Here is a 21762-nt window from a genome sequence, read left to right on the forward strand (position 1 = left end):
ACGTTCCGGATTGTGGGTGCATTTCATGTGACGCAGTCCAAAGACGTGTTTTAAGTGATGTTCACATTCTTTTAAAAATAATAATAATAAAGTGGTAAAAAGTTAAAATTGGCACATCAGTTCAAAATTGTATTAAAATCAGATAAATAAGCCGAATATGACAGTTGAGCGACCGTGCTAGAACCACGGAACTCGGGAATGCCTAACACCTTCTCCCGGGTTAACAGAATTCCTTATCCGGATTTCTGGTACGCAGACTGTAATATGGAGTCATTCTTTTCCTCGATTCGGGATTAAAATTGGTGACTTGGGACACCTTAAATCTCCCAAGTGGCGACTCTGAAATAAATAAATAAATCCTGTTTCGATTGTCCTTTAATTGGAAAAACTCCCTTGTACCCTCTCGGGTACGGAAAAAGGAGGTGTGACAATTGGTTATATATGTTTTGTGTAATATAATATATATTTCGGTACGGTATCGATATTTCGATATTTTATTTTAAAATACCAAATACCATACCTAATACCAATTTTTTTTTAAACTTAAACCAAATACCATACCAAATACCAAAATACTGTATACCAAATACCAAAATTTTCGATTTCGGTATAGTAATTCGGTATATACCAAATTATGCACAGCCCTACTTAACATATAGGAAATCGCACGTTTGGATGCAATGCACCTAACAGTTAAACGCTTCTACCATGTGTTTGAACGGTTACATGTTTCATTCCGGCCTTAACTAACCCCTTCAGTATGTACCTCTCTTCTTTTATTTCTGCCTCTCTTTAATCACTCTTGATTTTTTTTCAGTTCTTTTCTGTCACTCTTTTATTTTTATCACTCTCTTTCTTTCTTCTTTTTTTTCACTTTTTTCTTTTTCACTCAATTTTTGTTTTCTTTCTTTCTTTCTTTTTTTCTGTTTATTTTTCACTCAATTAACTCTAAGGCTATGATCGAATCTGATGGAGATTGTCTACGTATCATGACGCCGCATGAATCAGATCTTGCGTAGTTCGGGAAGATCAAAAATGGAGTAAATAAATTATTTTTTTTTGTTGCAATTTTGAAAAAAAATGCTTTAAATGAAGAAAGGAAATATTTTTTTTGATTTTTGTTTTGTTTTTAAAAGAAAGACTTCTAAAAATTTATTTGCTTTTGGTTTGAACTTTGAGAATTTTAAAAGTAAAAAGAAAATATTGTTGTTTGAATTTTCATTTGTTTTCTCTTTTTCTAAAGAAGAAAGAAAATAGTTTTGGATTTTGGATGTTGCCTCTTAATTTTCGAAAGAGGGACTTGTAATGAAATATTTTGGATTTCTGAGTTTTTATTTATTTACAAAAGCACTTCTAAAGAAAAACGAAAATATCTTTGGACTTCAATTTTTTCAATTTTTTTTTTGACATTTACGAAAGAAATACTTTTAAATAAGGAAAAGAATATTTTCTTTTTTTTTTGGATTCTTTTTTTGATTTTTTTTAAATTTTTTGGAAAAATACTTCAAAACAAAGAAAACTCGTATGAAATACTCCAGAAAGAAGGAAACTACTTTTTTTGAGTTTTATAAACTTCCTTTTTTTTGAATTTACTAAGGAAAGATTTCTAAAGGAAAATATTTTTGGATTTTTGAAAATTAGGGTCGGAACTGATGAGGTTTGCATACGTATCTCACATCCGGTGAGAATCAGACCCGTGTAGTTTGTTCAGTTTTGACATAATTGGAAAAAACATGATATTGACTCACTTTCATTTATTTATTTTTTGAAATACATTTTCCTTTTTTCCCATTCTTTTCTTCAAAAATTTTGGCAGAGTTTCGAGACATTTTCAAATACCGGAATTTTTAGAACCGGGTAATTTCTCTATCCTACCTCACTCTTTATTTTTTTCTCTTGATTTACTTTTCCTAGCCGGTCAACATGCAAGCCGAAACAAATAAATATTCATATAGCATGTAGGATGCATCAGGATGGTCTGTTATTTTGGGTACACCTGTCCTAGACCGACCCAACCCCTATGTTGAGTCCCTAAGATCAAATGCACGTGATGAAAACAAACATTCCTACTAGGGATCCTGCATGAGGTTGCGTTATTCTAGGTTTAAACCTTGGATTGTGTTCTAGACCTGGTTTACCCAAGCTGACAAACTCGAGTCGAAGAGGGGGCAACATACCGAGAGCACAACCCCATTCTATTTGGTATAACTCTAACAAAAATGTGGGTCACGCGAACGTGAGCACTGTTTTTCAGAAGACTCAGGAGGGAGGTGTAAGAAAACAAATAAATACAGTTCAACAAATATCAAAGTGGTAAATAAATGGCAATTAGCACATTAAGCCTACAAAATACAGTAATATCAACAATAAAGCCAAATAAAATCACATTTAACAAGCTCAAATTCTTGAACCCAAAACCGGAAGTTCTGGGTTCTTATCCCCAGCAGAGTTGTCAGAGCTGTCACACCTCCTTTTTTACACCCCGAGAGGGTATATGGGAGTTTTTTCAATTAAAGTGACATAATTCGAAATGGAATTATTTTATTTATTTTTATCAGAGTTGCCACTTGGAATAGTTTGTTTGGTGTCCCAAGTCATCGATTTATTTTAAAATCCTAAATCGAGGAAATTTCGACTTTATTTAAAAGTTTGCGAACCAGAAATTCTGTTAACCCAGGAGAAAGTGTTAGGCATTCCCGGGTTCCGTGGTTCTAGCACGGTCGCTTAGCAATTTATAGTTGGCTTAAATTGTTTAATTACTTATTTTTAGAACCTATGTGCATTTATCTATTAACCGCTTTTAATTGCTTGATTATTCGTAATTAAAGAATTGAGTTACGCGTACGTATACTCTTTTCCTATGGCGCGTCAAAATCATGTCATGCGAACGTGTCCACAATTAATAACGCTTTGTTTATTTATTTAAGAAAAGTTGGTTGAAGTTGTGCAAACGCATCCCTAGACTTATGCTACGCGAACGTATACATAATCACTATAATTGGATTAATTAGGGGCGTGCCTAAAAGTATACTGGCAATTATGGAAAGAGACGACACTTATTCTTATTTGCATTTGGGTAAGCTCCATTGGCTCACTCCAAGCATGAATCTCAATACCAAAAATCACAATGGTACATAGTTTAAACTTTAAACTCCTTTAATAAATTCATGTCAACATCCAAGAAACCAGCTTGCAAATTCAAGAAAATAGAATTCCCTCCTTTGCTGGATGAACAAAGACTCAATCTTGAATATAAATTAAGAATTCAACTGGATAGAATGCTCATATGTGCACGCATGTATTAAAGTCGGGCAAAAAAAATATTCTGTCTATAGACAGGAAAAACAAAACATTCACAATTGGGAAAGAACGGTTGTACAGTTATTAACTTAGTAACAAGACCAAATCAAAAAATGGGGGAAACAAAAATGCTGATTCTATGTCCACAGTTATTCATCTCCAAACTCGATATTAACATAGACAACACAAATATCACAAAATAACAAACACAAACAAATTACACAAATAACGATAAAATAACACTAACATGTGAATTTCCAAAATGGCAGAATCTCAGGCCCAAATCAGTACAAGATGAACTGCAAAATGAAGATCCAAATTTAACAAAAACGGACCTAAGTTAAGCTTGACTCCTTGAAATCGCGAACCGGAACCTCGAATCGACATCGGAAAACTCGTAACCCAGGCTCGAAGCTACTGTTCACTCGATTTCTAGACTGAAACTCGCCGCCTCCCTCTTACTCTCATTCTCTGTTTTTCCGTGTTCCCCCAGTCAAAGATTTCCGGCGAAGGACCTCCAAGAGCTGTCGACGGGATGAATCGATGGCCTTGGCAAAAATTGCATGAGTACGAAATTAGTGAAGGTGGCAATGGAAAGAAAATGGCTATTGCTGTTTGTTTTAATGGAAAGTGGTTAGGTGAACTCTTTTTTTCTATTCTTTTCTTTGAATGGATTTGGCCTCGAGGGAATGGCAATGCTCTGCTGCTTTTCTTGGAGATTAAGATTTTTGGATCAATTTTTTGAAGGGAGTCCAGATAGTTGGCCACTATCGTTCTTCACTTCTTTTTCTTTTCGAGGGGGTGCGTCTGAAAATTATTTCCCCGCTCTAGGTTTTTGGTCTTTTTGATTTTAGAAGTTAAGTGTTATTTTATAGGGGTAGGAATTAGGTTAGGTTAAATGGGGAATGGATATGGGCTCAATGTTTTGGGCTTGAAGGGATTTGGGTCATGAATTTGGGCTAATTAACTTTGGAGTAGGAAGATTAAATCAAAATCTTTTTTTCCATTTTTTTTTCTTTGATTTTAAAATCTAATAAAATCCTAAATTAATCCTAAATCAATCTAATTTGTAAAAATTAAAATTATTTATCTATTAAAATAACTAAATAAAAACACTACTTTCTAAAGACTAAAAGCTAAATATGTAAAAATGACCATTTTTGTGATTGTTCTTAATAAAATTAATTCCTACATGCAAATTGGACCTAAAATGACATGAAATTAAAATGTGACATTTTTTTATCATTTTCTATGATTTTAAAATATTAAAAATGCATGAAATGCAACTAAATAAAGAAAAACTTCTAAAATCCCTTAAATATCATTTTTGGTTTATTTTTAGGAGTTATTTTTATGTAAGACAAAAATTAGGTGCTCACAACTGCCCCTCTTTCCTCAGAAACATGAAGAGTTTTTGGGCAGAGATAATTACGAACAATTTTTACCCGTTTGAAACTCCATTTGGAAGCATTTTGAAAAGGTTTGACCGAACCTTGCTTGGGACGTTGCCTACATATCCTTGGCTATAAAGGAATTAGGTCGGTGTAGTTCTGGAAGGATGATGGAGTGATGAGTTTGAGAGTCAAGTGAGGTTCCGTTGAGGCTCCAGTCTGTAGTCCTTTTATTACATCAAAATCAAAATATAAAAAGACTAACTAAACCTATCAGCTATGAGTTATAAGATTCCTATCGATAAATCTTCTGAAGCATGATCTTGAGTCTTGGCTGGTTCTTCTTGCAGACTCCGATCTGAATTTTGATGCTCGTTAGCTGCAAACGCATGTTCATTTTTCTTCAGCTCTTCGGATCAAGGCGGGACATGAAAAGCTTGTGACTTCAATCATATCTTGGGCAGTTCGCATCCTTTCTCCGCTTTTATACTTAGAGTTCAACTTCTTTTCTTGTTCTTCTTTTCTTTTATTTGGGTTGAGACTTCTTCTTTTGGGAATCTCAAACTTTGTGCCTCACGGTGAAAACCTGTTCAGGCACCAAAACAGACAAACGAACAAACTTTTCTGCCCTAGTTTTCACAAGAAAAATTTTGTAAGTTATTTGTAACAAAACTCTAAACTATTTCTTTATTGAAAGCAATAAAATCAGGATTGTGTATCCTTTGGAAAAAGAGATTAGGGAGTGGAGCCCTATATTTATAATAAAATCAACTAGGGAGTGGAGACCCTATGTTGGAAAAGCAGACTAGGGAGTGGAGACCCTATGCCTAAAATAAAATCAACCAGGGAGTGGAGACCCTATGTTGGAAAAGCGACAAGGGAGTGGAGACCCTATATCTAAAATAAATCAACTAGGGAGTGGAGACCCTATGTCTAAAATAAAATCAACTAGGGAATGAAGAACCTATGTTGGAAAAGCGACTAGGGAGTAGAGACCCTATGTCTAAAGTAAATTCATCTAGGGAGTGGAGACCTTATGTTGGAAAAGTAACTAGGGAGTGGAGACCCTAGGTCTAAAATAACTTCAACTAGGGAGTGGAGACCCTATGTTAGAAAAGTGACTAGGGAGTGGAGACACTATGTCTAAAGTAAATCAACTAGGGAGTGGAGTCCCTATGTTGAAAAAGCAGACTAGGGAGTGGAGACCCTATGTTTAAAATAAATTCAACTAGGAAGTGGAGACCCTATGTTGGAAAAGCGACTAGGGAGTGGAGACCCTATGTCTAAAATAAAATCAACTAGGGAAGGGACACTCTATGTTAGAAAAGCAGACTAGGGAGTGGAGACCCTATGTATAAAAATAACTTCAACTAGGGAGTGAAGACCCTATGTTGAAAAAGCGACTAGGGAGTGGAGACCCTATGTCTAAAATAAAATCAACTAGGGAGTGGAGACCCTATGTTGGAAAAGCAGACTAGGGAGTAGAGACCCTATGTCTAAAATAAAATCAACTAGGGAGTGGAGACCCTATGTTGGAAAAGCAAACTAGGGAGTGGAGACCCTATGTCTAAAGTAAATTCAACTAGGGAGTGGATAGCCTATGTTAGAAAGCGACTAGGGATGGAAACCCATCTAAAATAGAATTCAATTAGGGAGTGGAGACCCTATGTTGGAAAACCAAACTATGGAGGAAGACCTTATGCCTAAAATAACTTCAACCAGGGAGGGGAGACCCTATGTTGAAAAACAGACTAGGGAGTGGAGACCCTATGCCTAAAATAAAATCAACTAGGGAGTGGAGACCCTATGTTGGAAAAGTGACTAGGGAGTGGAGACTCTATGTCTAAAATAACTTCAATTAGGGAGTGGAGGCCCTATGTTGGAAAAACGACTAGGGAGTGGAGACCCTATGTCTAAAATAACTTCAACTAGGGAGTGAAGACCCTATGTTGGAAAAGCGATTAGGGAGTGGAGACACTATGTCTAAAATAAAATCAACTAGGGAGTGGAGACCCTATATTGGAAAAGTAACTAGGGAGTGGAGACCGTATGTCTAAAATAACTTCAACTAGGGAGTGGAGACCCTATGTTAGAAAAGCGACTAGGGAGTGGAGACTCTATGTCTAAAATAAAATCAACTAGGGAATGGAGACTCTATGTTGGAAAAGTAACTAGGGAGTGGAGACACTATGTCTAAAATAAAATCAACTAGGGAGTGGAGACCCTATGTTGGAAAAACGACTAGGGAGTAGAGACCCTATGTCTGAAATAAAATCAAGCGTTGCTACTAGGGATCTGGCATGAGGTTGTATTATTCTAGGTTTAAACCTGGGGTTGTGTTCTAGATCTGGCTTATCCGAGCGGACAAACTCGAGTCGAGGAAGGGGCATTGTATCGGGAGCACGAAAGTCTGTCCGGCCTTGTTGCTTGCCCAGCCCTATTCTATTTGGTATAACTCTAACAGAAAAGTGGGCCACGCGAACGTGAGCACCATTTTTCAGAAGACTCATGAAGGAGGCGTAAGAAGACATTTAAATACAGTTCAAGAAATATCAAAGCAGTATATAAATGGCAATTAGCACATTAAGCCCACCAGATACAATAATATCAACAATAAAGCCAAATAAAATCATATTTAACAAGCTCGAATTCTTGAACCCTGAACCGAAAGTTCTGGGTTCTTATCCCCAGCAGAGTCACCAGAGCTGTCACACCTCCTTTTTAGACCCCGAGAGGGTATATGAGAGTTTTTCCAATTAAAGTGACATAATTCGAAATGGGATTATTTTATTTATTTTTATCAGAGTCGCCACTTGGAATAGTTTATTTGGTGTCCCAAGTCACCCGTTTATTTTAAATTTCAAATCGAGGAAATTTCGACTTTATTTAAAAGTCTGTGAATGAGAAATTCTAGATAAGGAATTCTGTTAACCCAGGAGAAGATGTTAGACATTCCCTGGTTTCGTAGTTCTAGCACGGTCGCTTAGCAATTTATACTTGGCTTAAATTGTCTAATTACCTATTTTTAGAACCTATGTGCATTTATCCTTTTACCACTTTTAATTGCTTGACTATTCGTAAGTAAAGAATTGCGTCACGCGTACGTGTACTCATTTCATTTGGCGCGTCAAAAATTATGTCACACGTACGTGTCCACAATTAATCACGTTTTATTAATTATTAAGAAAATTTGGCCGAAGTTGTGCAAACGCATACCTCGATTTATTATTTTGGAAATCATAATTACACCACTCGAACGCGTACATAATCATGATAATTTATTAAAATGCACCTAGAGCATTCTATCGGGGTTTTTTTGGAATATTAATCGTTGAGGGTTTCTCTGATGGTAAGCAACCCCCACTTCCAACCGAGAGGTTGTGAGTTCGAGTCTCCCCAAGAGCAAGGTGGGAAGTTCTTGGAGGGAAGGATGCCGGGGGTCTATTTGGAAACAGTCTCTCTACCCTAGGGTAGGGGTAAAGTCTGCTTACACACTACCCTCCCCAGACCTCACTAAGTGGGATTATACTGGGTTGTTGTTGTTGTTATTTTTGATAGGTGTTTCCTCAGTGCATTATCCGAATGATGAGCAAAATACTTTTGCCTGAGTAGTACATAGGTTATCCAAAAGTGACAGAAAATGCGCAGGCTTTGAGAAGGAAAGTATTTCATACCAAACTTAGTTGTTCTCATCCAATGCTATTGAAAAACGGACTAAAACAAGCATAATTAACAGAAAAACTATCTTTTAATTTGCAAGCTCCTTGTTTTGCTTAAGTTGAATAGCAGATTTTCCTATAGCTCCTCTGGATTTATTATTATAGTTAAATGAGTTATACTTGCTGATATGTGCTTTCTGCTCTTTAGGACATGGACGACTCAAGCAAAGAAATACCATCAATACTAATGTGTAAGCAATTCACTTAATTTTCAGATAGCAAGAGATTACAGTATCACCAGTGAGACGATAGTGATAGTGAGCAGATAAAAAACTTGAAGCTGGGATTTTGGGGAGTGGGCAGCAACTTTGCAATATCCATAACACAGAGAAGACGCAGTAAACGAACACGAGATAACACCAAACCAAGCATAAGACTCTCAAAAATAATTAAGCTAAATGCAAATGAAATACACAAAGCAAAAGGGAAAATATTTACAAGAAACTAAACAGAAAAATAAATCAAAACATTAATTTAAAAGCCTTCCAACTAAAACAAGCTTAATACCATTGAAACAAGATATGGAGAAACAGACCTACCTCAGACCAAACTTTATTTACGAGGGAAATCCAAGCAAAGTTTTGTACATATATGATGATTGTCCAGCTGTCAAAGACCAAAACAGCAACCATTTTAGAGCATAAAACGCGAACAGGACTTTGAACCGGAACCATAGCTTCACTCGAAATATCGACCAAAATTCTGGCGAGTTTTAAGCTGGATTTAGAAGTTCGGCAGCAGCTAATTTTGTTAAAAAGAGATTGTTGTTTCACCGGGATTTTGGCCAGTTTTTTGCTGCTATTTGGGTGGTGATGTTTTAGTGGTGTTTGAGAAATTTTGGAGCTGATTTCGGATGGGTTTTCAGCTGGTTTTTGGTGAGCTTAGAGGCTGAGGAAGTTGACTAAAGAGGGAGATTTGGGCTGCGTTTTTTTGTAGTCTTTTTAGAGCTTTACGTGGCATTTTGAGAGACTTTTGGACTGATTTTCATGGAGGAAGGAGAAGCAGACCAGTCTTTTTTTATTCCTCCCTCTCTCTAATCTGCTCTCTATCCTCTTTTGTATGTTCTCTATGTGTATATATCAGTGTTTGGAAAGAAAGAGAATTTTCCAAGAAAAATCGTGGGGGCCCTGGGCAATAACGTGAGTCGGAATTAAAAAAAAGGTGCATGTGGAGTTGTTGAAAGGAATCTTGTAGAGGAGTGATGTGACAATCTTTTATTGGCTAGAAGAAAGAAAAGGAATGTAATGGAAGAAGGGGTACGTGAGTATAGGAAAAAGAGAGGGGACCACCTTCAATTATGTCTTCTTGATTTTGGCTTTTTCCAATTCTTTCTTTATTCATGTTTCCTTCTTCTTCTTCTTCTTTTTTTATTTGTTTTCAATTCACTCATTCTTTTTTTCTTTTTCTTTTTAAAAATATTAATCACAAAATGCTAGTTATTTACAATAATTGAGAATAGTTAAAAGAAATTAAGATATCTATATTAAAGAAACTTAAATACTACTCAATACTTATATAAGACCTAGAACTTAAAATTCAAACTACTAAGTAAAGTATTTTTGAAACTTTTCCTTTTTTATCTTTTTTTAAAGAACAAATAAAATAAAACTAACTAGTAAAATTATCAATAAGCTAAACAAAGCAAATATTTTTGTAGTTTTTTTTAACTTATAAGATTAAATAAAACAAGAAAAAGGTCAAAAGTGATATTAGGCCTAAAACCAACATCTAAGCACTAAATGGTATAAAATTTCCGGGAGGGTCAAAAATTACATTTCTACACTGAGTCAAATGTGCGACCCCACAGAACCTTCTGGTACCTCAACTTTTCTTTACCAGACATACTTTCATGTTTCACTTTCTTCACAGAACTAGGTTCCTTCACAGTTTTCAACTTTCTTTTACCAGACTTCACACTAGACTTATCATTTCCACTTGATTTCACTAGAATATCCTCATCAGAAGTGACTCTTCAGCCACCAGTTGTTTCAACTTGTCATTACTTTTCACCGACTTTGTACTTGGCATTCCAACATCCTCCTCTGAAGCATTTTCAGTGGATTGTTTCTTTTTCTGAGATCTCTTGACTATGGAACTTGGTTCCTCTACAGCTTCCTCATCCACTTCCACTACACGAATGTTCTTGTCAAACACAACTTTTTCATTTTTCACCAGCCTCTTTTTCTTCTTCTTGCTACTCCTTTTACTCTTCTGCAGGGCAGACTCAATAGGCTCCTTTGTCTGCAACCTAGTAGTAAGTCGCTTAGGAGAGGGCTCAGGAGTGGCTACTGGCCTCCTTTTGGCAATGAACGCATCTAGAGCAACATTATCCTGATCTTCTTCATCACTGGACCTCATAGCAGGAGCCAAAACTTCTAAAGGCTCAACATCAAAGTGAGGAGAAGGAGTAGGGTCGAAACTGACTTGGGAAGAGGATCCTTGACCTGTTTCCTTAGGAGAGGGGTCAAGTCCTTCAAGAAGGGTCCCAGTAGTTTCTTTTGGTGCAGGATTTTCAAATAGCAACACAATTCCTTCTCCCACCAATGACTGAGTCTCTTCCCCATGAGACTCAGGCATAGTAGATGTGACCCCATACATTATTCCTTAAGCAGATACGGTCAATATGTTTTATATGTCCTTTGTCTCCTACGATTCCATGGGTGCAACAAACTTTGAGATAAGAGTACTTGAAGACTGATGAACACTAACCTCAGAAACCTTTTCTCCATGTGGAGTCTCATTCTGTTCTCCATTTTTCTTTTGTTCTACGAGAATCTCAGGTGACAGAGATGATAAACTATTGAGTTTGGGGGTTTTTGAGTTCTCAACACTTAGAGGGAGAGAAGTGTCTAAGGGAGTGGTGAGAGAGACAAAGGGTGAAGGAGAATCATGTTTAGGTGCTTCAATGGGAATGTTGAGAGATGTTTCACTAGGACCGAAGGAGTCGATGGTTTTCTCAGGAGATGTGGGAAGGGTTGTTTGATTTTCAGCCATGGCGGATAATTAATTTTGAAAGTTCTGGAGAGGCTGAGAAAGAGAGAGATGATCGTTCAAGGTTTGGAGATCAGAGGGTTTTAATAAAGAAGAGGGAAATTATGAGGGAGAGAGAAACGGGTTCTGAAACGGCGGTAGATTTTTGGGAAGGTGCAACGTTTCAGAGGGAAGTGAAGGGATTTGAACGAAAAGACATGACATGCAGGGTCTGAAAAGGTTGGTAACGTAGCACTTACCTTTTTGTTTCTTTTTGAGATATGTATGAGAAAAGTATGAGACTACTAACCTGTGGTACAATAATCAGGTTCTTGACCAGTCTTTCAAAAATTCTCCACCCTTTTTTACCGCTCATGCAGTGCTTTTACATCTTCTATAATCATCATGCATGTCTACTTGCAACGGTATTGAAGTGAATTAGACTTGGTCGGAAAACACTTTAGCTAATTTTACCTGAGTGTGACTTTCATAGCCATAAGGTAGGAATCGGGTTCTCAATTAGGCCTTATTAGCCCCAGTTCCAGCCTATTTCTCTCAAAATGTTCTCTGCTTAATGCTTTAGTGAAGATATATGCAATTTGATCTTCTGTACTACAGAACTTCATACATATAGGCCCCTTCTCCACATTGTCTTTGAGAAAATGTTGTCTCACATCAATGTGCTTGGTTCTTTTATGCTGGACCAGGTTCTTGGTCATGTTGAGTGCACTTGTGTTGTTACATAGAAGAGGCACACAGTCAGTGTACACACCAAAATCTTCCAATTGTTGTTTGATCCATAGGAGCTGAGCATAGTAGGAAGCTGCAGCAACATATTCTGCTTCAGCTGTTGAAAAAGCAACTAAATTCTGCTTCCTTGTGCCCCATGAAATGAGGCATGACCCTGGAAAGTGAGCCATTCCATATGTGTTTTTCCTGTCCACAAGATAGACTGCATAGTCAACATCAACATACCCAATGAGATTGAAATTGTCACCTGAAGGGTAGTATAGGACCATGTCCTGTGTTCCCTTAAGATATCTCAAAATTCTCTTGGCAGCCTTCAGATGAGATTCCTTGGGATTTGACTGAAACCTTGCATATAGTTCCACACTAAAGACAATATTTGGTTTGCTGGCAGTGAGATAGAGAAGAGACCTAATAATACCTCTATACATGGTTTGATTTACAGGAGATCTAGATTCATCCATGTCCAGTCGAGTAGCAGTAGCAATGGAAGTGTCAATCACTTTTGATGCTTCCATATCAAACCTCTTCAGAAGCTCCTTGATATATTTTTGCTGACTGATGAATGTTCCTTTTGTGTACTGATTCACTTGAAAACCCAAGAAGAAATTCAACTTACCCATCATGCTCATCTCAAACTCACTTCCATGAATTTTGCAGATTCCTCACATAGTGAATCAGTTGTGGCCCCAAAAATGATATTATCAACGTATACCTGAACAATGAGCAGGTTCCTCCCTCGTTTCTTCAGAAACAAAGTGTTGTCAATTTTTCCTCTTGTAAAGCCATTTTCTAAGAGAAACAATCTTTCATACCAAGCTCGAGGAGCCAGCTTCAACCCATACATTGCCTTATCCAATTTGAACACATGATCGGGGTATTCATGATATTCAAAACCTTGAGGTTGCTTTACATAGACTTCTTCTTTGAGGAAACCGTTCAGAAATGCACTATTGACATCCATTTGGAACAGAGTGAATTCTAGATGGGATGCAAAGGCAATGAGGATTCTGATAGCTTTAATGCGAGCAACCAGAGCAAAAGTCTCATCATAATCAAATTCCTTCCTCCTGATTGTAGCCCTGGACAACTAACCTTGCATTGTTCTTTGTAGTGTTCCTATGTTCATCAAGCTTGTTCCTGAATACCCACCTGGTTCTTATGATGGTGCGATCTGAGGGTCTAGGTACCAGGTGCCAAACTTTGTTCCTTTCGAATTTATATAGCTCATCTTGCATTGTTATGATCCAGTCTGCATCTTTTAAGGCTTCATTAATGTTTTTGGCCTCTATTTGGGAAAGAAAGGATGAGAAGGCAAGTGAATTTCTGGCTTCTGATTTGGTTTGCACTCCTGAATCCAGAGGGGTAACTATGTTGTCAAGAGGATGGGAGATTTTGTGTTTCCATTTGGGCACTTGAGCTTCATTTGTAGAGGAGCTGGGTAAATCTGAGTGGTTCCCTTCTTTCAGCTACTTGTGGAGTACTTCGAACTGCATCAACCACTCTTTCTTCAGCTTCAGCGGTTGCAATTATAGTACATGGTTCCTCTCCGGCTGATGAGGAAGAGACAACATTGTCTTCACTTGTCTTCTTTACTTGACTCATCATATCTGCCTTTTCATTTGCCATATCAATGACCTCCCCTGGAACTAGCAGAGGCTCTCCATCTTGATCATCCTTGTTGCTTTTCTCATAGGAGAGGTAGGACTCGTCAAATATTACATGTACACTCTCCTCTACACACTGAGTTCACTTATTGTATACCTTGTAAGCTTTACTTTGAGAAGAGTATCCCAAAAAAATTCCTTCATCACTCTTGGCATCGAATTTTCCATGTTGATCCTTTCCATTGTTGAGAACATAGCATTTGCACCCAAATGTTCTTAAGTGAGTCAGCTTGGGCTTTCTTCCATTCAGCAACTCATATGGAGGTTTGTTCAAGAGAGACCTGATCATGCACCTGTTCACCAAGTAGCAGTCAATGTTGACAGCTTCAGCCCAAAAATTCTTAGCAATCCCACTATCGATCAGCATTTTCCTTGCCATTTCTTCAAGGATTTTGTTTTTCCTTTCCACAACTCCATTTTGTTGTGGAGTTTTAGGGGCTAAGAAGTTGTGGGTAATGCCATTTTCGTTGCAGAAATCATCAAACTTAGCATTGTCAAATTCTGTTCCATGATCTGGTCTAATGCATACTACTTTTGATTCCATTTTCACTTGAATTTTCTTCACAAAGGCTATAAAAACTTCAAAAGTCTCATCTTTTATTCTAAGGAACAGAGTCCAAGTGAATCTGGAATAGTCGTCCACCATCACAAAAATGTATTTTTGCTCCCCTACTTTGCACTCTCATAGGACCACATAGATCTATATGAAGTAGATTAAGTGGTTTTGAGGTGCTGACATCCTTCTTTGGCTTAAATGAGGATTTCACATGCTTCCCTCAAGCGCAGGCATCACAAACTTTGTACTCCATGAACTTTGACTTGGGCAGACCACGCATCAGGTCCTTCTGAACTAGCTTATTCAGTAGAGAGAAGCTTGCATGCCCTAGTTTTTTGTGCCACAGTTCAACATCATCATCAATTGCTTTCAAGCAACTCAGATCACCACTTTGTAGGGACTCAAAATCAGCAACGTAGATATTCTTGTATCTTTTGGCCACAAGTACCACTTCACCCGTCACTAGATTTGTAACTGTGCATATTTTTTACAAGAACTCCACTTTGTTTCCTTTATCACATATTTGAGAAACACTCAGGAGACTGTACTTAAGACCATTGACATAGTACACATTCTTAATTGAGTGAATGAGTGATTTCCCAATCTTTCAACTCTAAGAATCTACCCTTTTTCCCATTACCAAAGGATACACTCCCTCCTTGCAGGGCTTTTACTAAAAGAAAGTCCATGGTATTCCCAGTCATGTGCTCTGAGCATCTACTATTCATGAACTATTGTTCACTGCTTCTTATCACTATTCCATGCACAAGGAGATCACGGGTTAGATGTAGGAACCCAAGCAAGTTTAGGTCCCTTGTAATAAACAAGAGGATAAATAAGAGCTCTTCTAGTCCATGCAGGTAACATGCGCTTTTTATGGGTGGCACCTGGTCCTTTTTTAGCAGTTACTCTAGCAAAAACTTTGTTTTTCTTAAGAGACTGAACCCTAGCTTGGCAATTTTCTTTGAAATTCCCATTGTTCCCACAGTGGGTACATATCCAATTGTCTGGTACAATAACATACTTGCTATGAGGGTTATAAGGAGTTCTCTCCCTTTAAAACCATATTCCCTACATGTTTCCACCATTGTTAACGTACATGGAAGTAATAGCATCTGAGGATTAGGTCCACTTAAAAGACTTCTCAAGATCATTTTTTACTCTTTCCAATTCTGCTTGATTTTGTATATTTTTCTCAAGTTCAGCACATAGACTAGTTTTTACAGCATTTAACTCGTTTTCAAGCCTAATATGTGCTTCACTAGCAACTTCTTTTACTTTCTCAGAATTATTAGGCCTACATTCTGCTTTGAGTTCCTCTATTGTTTCCTTCAAATCTATAATCACAACTAAGAGGTCATCTCTTTCTTGCTCTAAGGTATCAACTTTCTCCACTAAGTCATTCTTTTCTTTACTGAAGTTTTCAATGGTTTCTTTTAAGTCAACAACCACTACCATCAAATCATCTCTTTCTTGTTCTACACTAGTAACTTTCTCAATTAGAACCTCCTTTTCATTTTCCAGATTACCTATGGCTTCCTTCAGATCAACCACACAAACTACCAGGTCATCTCTAGTTTGTTCAGCATCTCCTAACCCTATGGTTAAGGAATTCTTATCATCTACAAGACTATGATTGGCATCAATTAATACATTTTCTAATGACATGAGTTTCTTAAGAGAGTAGGATTTTAGATTTCTCTAAACATCCCTAAAATTTACCTCATCATTGTCATCATCTTCATCATTTTCTGACTAAGTCATCAAAGCAAATATTGAATCATATTTATTTGCTTCACTTTCAACGGCCATCATAGAACTATCACCTGCATCATTTTCTTCTTCAGACTCACTGGAGGAATCTCCCCACGCTGTAGGAGCTGGCTTCACAACACTGTCAGCGCCGTTCTTTCTTTTGAAGTGTTTGTCAAGAATTGGGTTCCTCTTGGCTACTTTATCAGGGTTGTACTTGAAGTGTTCTTGCTTCAGGAGAGGACAATCCTTAATGAAATACCTTGGCTTACCACATTTATAGCAGAGGTCATAATTTTTTGGTTTGCTGGAACTGCCTCTCTTTGGTATGCCTCCATTCCTTTGGACCATCTTCTAAAACCTTATGGTTAAGTAAGCCATGTCACTATAATCCTCACTTGAGTCATCGTTTTCAGCTTTGAGTATCAGGTTCTTTTCCTTCTTTGGTTTTCTTCTTTTAATGTCCTTCTTCTTCTTCATTTCGCAGGTTTTTAGATTTCCAACTAGCTCATCTATAGTTAGGGCCTGCAGATCCTTTGCTTCAGTAATGGAATTCACTTAACTCTCCCATGAACTGGGCAAAACACTAAGAATTTTCCTCACAAACTTGTTCCTAGGAATGATTTCACCAAGCGAGTGTAGCTCATTTATGATAGACGTGAATCTTGTGTTCATGTCTTGAATGGATTCATCTAGTTTCACATCTACATGCTGTAAGCACGTGATTTTTGCCCTATGAAATAATTACTCCCAAAAATTCAAAATAAAACGATTTTCCTTGGTGCGCAATTTTGAGAGTTTTTGTGACATTTTGGATAATTATTTGTATTTATCTATGCATATTTATTTGTTAATTAATAAAAAAAATACAAAAATATGTCGCATTTGCATTTAGGATTTAATTCTACAATTAGGAATAATTAGATTTGTTTTACAAGAATGAAAATTACAAAAATATGCATCGTTTGCATTTTTAGCATTTAATGTCCAATTGTACAATTTTATGCTTAATTATTACTTAATTGTGTGTTAATTGTTATTGGGAGTTAATTTGCACTTTTATAAATTAATGTAGTTCTATATGATAATTTAAGGATTTTTAGAATTTATTTTTAGAAAAATAAAAGAAGAAAAGGGAGCAAAAATATAAAGAAAATCGGAATTGGGCTCTTCTCCAATTTTGAACCCAGGCCCAAAAAGACCCAATCTTCCCAAACGACCCAGTCCATTTCGAACTGGGTCGACCCAGTCCATAACCCAAAAGACCCAAACCCCCTTTTCATTTTTTCTTCATTTTTCACAAAACAAAAACCAAAAAAAAAAAAAAAAAAAAACCTAAGCTACCCGCCCCTCTCTCTCTTCTTCTTCCTCTCTTTCTCTCCTTCTTCTCCAAGTCTCCTCCCATGGCAGCCCCTCCCCCTTCATCATCTCCTTCGTCGCCACACTCACACACACACACCACCACGAAGCTCGTCTTTTCCATGTCGAGCTCGAAGCTCATCCATGGTTGCGGTGAAGGCAGTAGCAGCTGCTACTACTGAGCATGTTTTGTCTTCTCCATGGCGAGCTCAAGCTCGTCCATGGACTGCCCTCCTTCTTCTTCTTCTGAACACCATGGCAGCCCTCACCACTGTCACTCCGCCATGAATGACCAAACCAGCCCGTCAAACTCTATCCGCGACGCAGCCATACCCAGCCACCATCGCCGTTGCTGCTTCGTCTAGTTTCTCTCATCGTCTCCGAGCTCCGCCATTGACGAGCATGCGGTGATGTTGCTGTTACTGTTGCCTCGTCTTCGTCTTCTTCACTTCTGCTTCACGTTCCAGCAGCTGCCACTGCTGCCCGTTGCTGCTTCTCCTCCTTCACGTCGCACTACTGCCCGTTGCTTCTTCTTCTCCTTCGCGTCGCTGCTGCCATGGCTGCGTCTTCCAGTAGGACTGCTGCTGCTGTGTTCTTGTTTCTTCACCATTGATTTTTGCCTTCTGCTTCGTTTTCAAATGACACCAAATGACCATCTTCGTCGATGGTCCGTTCGTGGTCGTCTTCGGCGTCGAGTTATTTTGGTGCGATAATTGTTTCCGGGCAGATTTGTTTTCGTTCGAGTTCATCATCGTTCCGATCCGGTTAGTGGGTTTAAGTTTCGTTTCTGTCCGTAATTGGTTTGATGTTTTTCGGATTTGAAATCAGATATGTTTGATATTAATTTCATGTTTATCGTTTTTTTTTCAGTTTGTCTCATTTTTCTTGTTCATTTAGGAAGAAATTGTTAGTTTAATTATAATGTTGCTAGATTTAAGTTGAAGTTCAATTAATTATTTCTTTAGTTTATTTTATTAATTTAAAAGGATTTAGTTTTAATATAGAAGAGTGTTAGTTTAAATCGTTTGAATCCGTCATGTTTGTTGTTTAATATAGATTTAACTCGTGTTCATTTTTTTGTTTGAAGTTCATTTTTAATCCAGTGATTTAATGTGAGTTTATGTTTGGTTTTTAATTTTCTGATTTAGTTTGAATAATGTATCTTTGTTGTAATTTTGTTGGATTTAATTTGAAGATCAATTGATCATTTGAGTTTAGTGATTTGAACCTGTTTATTTGGTTTAAGTTTAATTTGAATTTGAGCTCAATAATTTGAATATATTTGTTTGTTATTTTTGTTGAATCTGAAAATATATGTGTTGTTAAAAATATCGTTCAGTCAAAATAATTCTGATTGTTGCTTTGTTGTTCATCGTTTAAGTTTGAATTTGTTGATTGAACTGGATTAAGGATTGGTTATAGCTGGTAATTTAATTTTAAGTTCTTAGATAATTTTGAAGTTTGAACAGATTTTGATCAGGGCAGTAACAGTAGTTTTAGGGGTAAATCGGGAATTAACCAACTGTATATTATTTAATTATGGTTGGGGACAAGATATAATGATAAAAACAAAAAGAAAAAAGTTAATAATGATGTCTTCTTTTGACTATTCAAAAAGAGGGAACATGGGGGGCTCATGTTGACTACTTTTACTCAAGTAAAAATCAGAAATAGTATAGGTAATAATAAAAGGTTAAAAGTTATACATAGTAGAAGAATATTGGGGAAAAGAAAAAGAGGTAAAAAAGAAAAGAAAAAGGTAGTCTTGCTTTGGGTATAAGAGGACTCATTTAACACTTGAGGAAAAAAAAAGGAACAAAGGAGAGAGAGAACAAAACTGGAAAAAAAAATCTTCTACTTTCCTTCATTGTTTGAAATCAACATTAATTGTTATTGTTTCATCGAAGTTTGAAGCTTCTTTCTTGGGTTACTACTCCACTGGTTTGCAAACTCTGTTACTGGTCTATTACTATTGCTGGACTGTTGTTGTTGTGTTGTATTGTTACTACTGCTGCTGATTCTCATCTTCATCTTCTCTTGTTTCCAATACCAGGTACACGACTGTAATACTAGTTATTGCAAGATAATAATGTGGAAGCATGAATATATATGAAGAATGGAATTTTGAAGTTTTGATTTCGCTTTTTCTTTCTTCCTTTTATTGATTGTATTTATGCTATTTCATGTATTATTGAATAATAATTGGAATAAGAAAAAATAACATAAGTTAGTCTTTAATGAATCGGCTTGGCAAAACAGGTTAATTCGCTAGTTATGAAGGTTTTAAGATTATCAACAGTGGTTAATCATAAACAAGTAGCTAAATTTAGCTAATGCATGAATTTAAACTAAATTTCGCGAATTAGGCATTAAGGCATGATTTGAGTTCAAACAAGATTAGAAGAACGTTTAAGTTTAATAAACTTTCTAATAAGCTTTAGTAATTATGGTTAAATCTAATTCCAAATGGTTGTGAATAATTAATCTCAATAGTTTTTTTATAACAATGCGAGTTTTAATCTAGCTATATTTAATTCTTTTGAATATTAGCTGTCGAATTTTTATTTTATTTATAATTTCGAATTTTTTTAGTAAAATTCCTTTTCATCAATATTTGTATTAATCTAGCAATTAGTAGGCCATGCTTTCTTAAATAAAATAAAAAAAGTTCGTAATTAATTAGAATTTTCTTTCTTTATTTTAGAGACTAATTTTAATAGAAAAATGTAGTCGCTTTAAGATTTGTCTATTTAAAATAAATGAGATGAGCCTCGCCAAGTAAAATGTATAGATTGCGGGGCCCTCACAAATGTATGCATTAACTATTTAGAATATCAGAGTTGGCCGTCTAGTGAAATTTTACGGCCTTTCCCAAAACAACAATACGCTAGTCGCTCTAGGTGCGTCTTTAACAAATTATTTTCTTAAATATGGGTGTGCATTTATGTAACCTAAATCCAAATCTCAACGGAGTCTAAATGTGTCGATAACCACGGGTGCATTGATTGCGACGTGGTTTGAAATACGTTTTCACAATGTTGCAATTCTCCGTAAAATAATAACAATAAATAAAAAATAAGGAAAGTGGTAAAGAGTTAAAATCCGCACATAAGCTCATAATTGTATAAAAGTTTAGATAAACAAGCCGAATATGACAGTTGAGCAACCATGCTAGAACCACGGAACTCGGGAATGCCTAACACCTTCTCCCGGGTTAACAGAATTCCTTATCCGGATTTCTGATTCGCGGGCTGTAATACAGAGTCATTATTTTCCTCGATTCGGGATTAAATTGGTGACTTGGGACACCCTAAAATCTCCCAAGTGGTGACTCTAAAATGAATAAACAAATCCCGTTTCGATTGTCCTTTAATTGGAAAAAACTCCTTGTACCCTCGCGGGGGCGGAAAAAGGAGGTGTGACAGCTCTGGCGACTCTGCTGGGGATTAGAAAACCCAGAATCTCTGGTTCAGGGTTCAGAATTCGAGCTTAGATAAATTGTTGTATTTGATTGTATCTGATTTTCCTACATGTTTTATGTTGAACGTGCTAAATGTTACCGCTTTGATATTATCTGAATTGTATATAAACTGTGGCGACACCCTTCTCTTTTCACCTACGGGGATGTGCTTACTGGTTGAGACTCCCTATTCTGTTAGTGTCATACCTTGAAATAAGAAAGAGGTCGGACAAGTTACTAAGCCGGATGGCCCTTTGGTTCCCGGAAAGTTGCCCCCTCCTCGGTTCAAGTTGTCCGCTCGGGTACACAGTCTAGAACACCGACCCAGGTTTTAAACATAGAATAACTCAACTTTATGCCGGATCCCTAGTAGGAACGCTTATTTGCATCATGTGCATTTTGACTTAGGGGACTCAACACAGGGGTTGGGTCTGTCTAGGGCTAGCAACCTGAAATGAAAAAGACCATCTTGATGCATCCTATGTGCTACATGTTGCATTCCTTCAAGGGTAAAAGGGTCATTTGGCGGACCAATGATAATTGAGAGTGAATGAAAAGGAAAAAAGGAAAAAGAGAGGGTGAAGTGCGAAGATAAAGCAAATAGGGTCTGGTTATGTTTTGTTACATTTTTATTAAAAAACAAAATAAAAAAATGAATTGAAAAAAAAAAATTCTTTGCACTTTTTATCATTTTTGAAAAATCAAAAATAAAAAAAAAAGGAAAAAGAAAATCCAAAAGATTTTACATGTTTCATCACCTTTTAAGAAAAAGCAAAAGAAAAAAAAAAGATATGTTTTCTCTGAATTAGTTATTTTTTTATTCTCACCCGTATCCAATCTG

The 21762-nt window shown here is 36.7% G+C and overlaps 1 long non-coding RNA gene across 1 annotated transcript; it reads right to left on the bottom strand.

The window, feature by feature from the left end:
• Positions 1-3452: 3452 nt before the first annotated feature.
• LOC107802277 (uncharacterized) lies at positions 3453-9532 on the bottom strand. The gene is made up of 2 exons (XR_001651809.2): positions 8950-9532; positions 3453-5320 (listed from the first exon to the last, which is right to left on the bottom strand). It is a non-coding gene; the product is annotated as an uncharacterized LOC107802277 (long non-coding RNA).
• Positions 9533-21762: the final 12230 nt, after the last annotated feature.

This window comes from Nicotiana tabacum, chromosome 6 (genome assembly GCF_000715075.1).
Source record: "Nicotiana tabacum cultivar K326 chromosome 6, ASM71507v2, whole genome shotgun sequence".
Classification (NCBI taxonomy): domain Eukaryota; kingdom Viridiplantae; phylum Streptophyta; class Magnoliopsida; order Solanales; family Solanaceae; genus Nicotiana; species Nicotiana tabacum.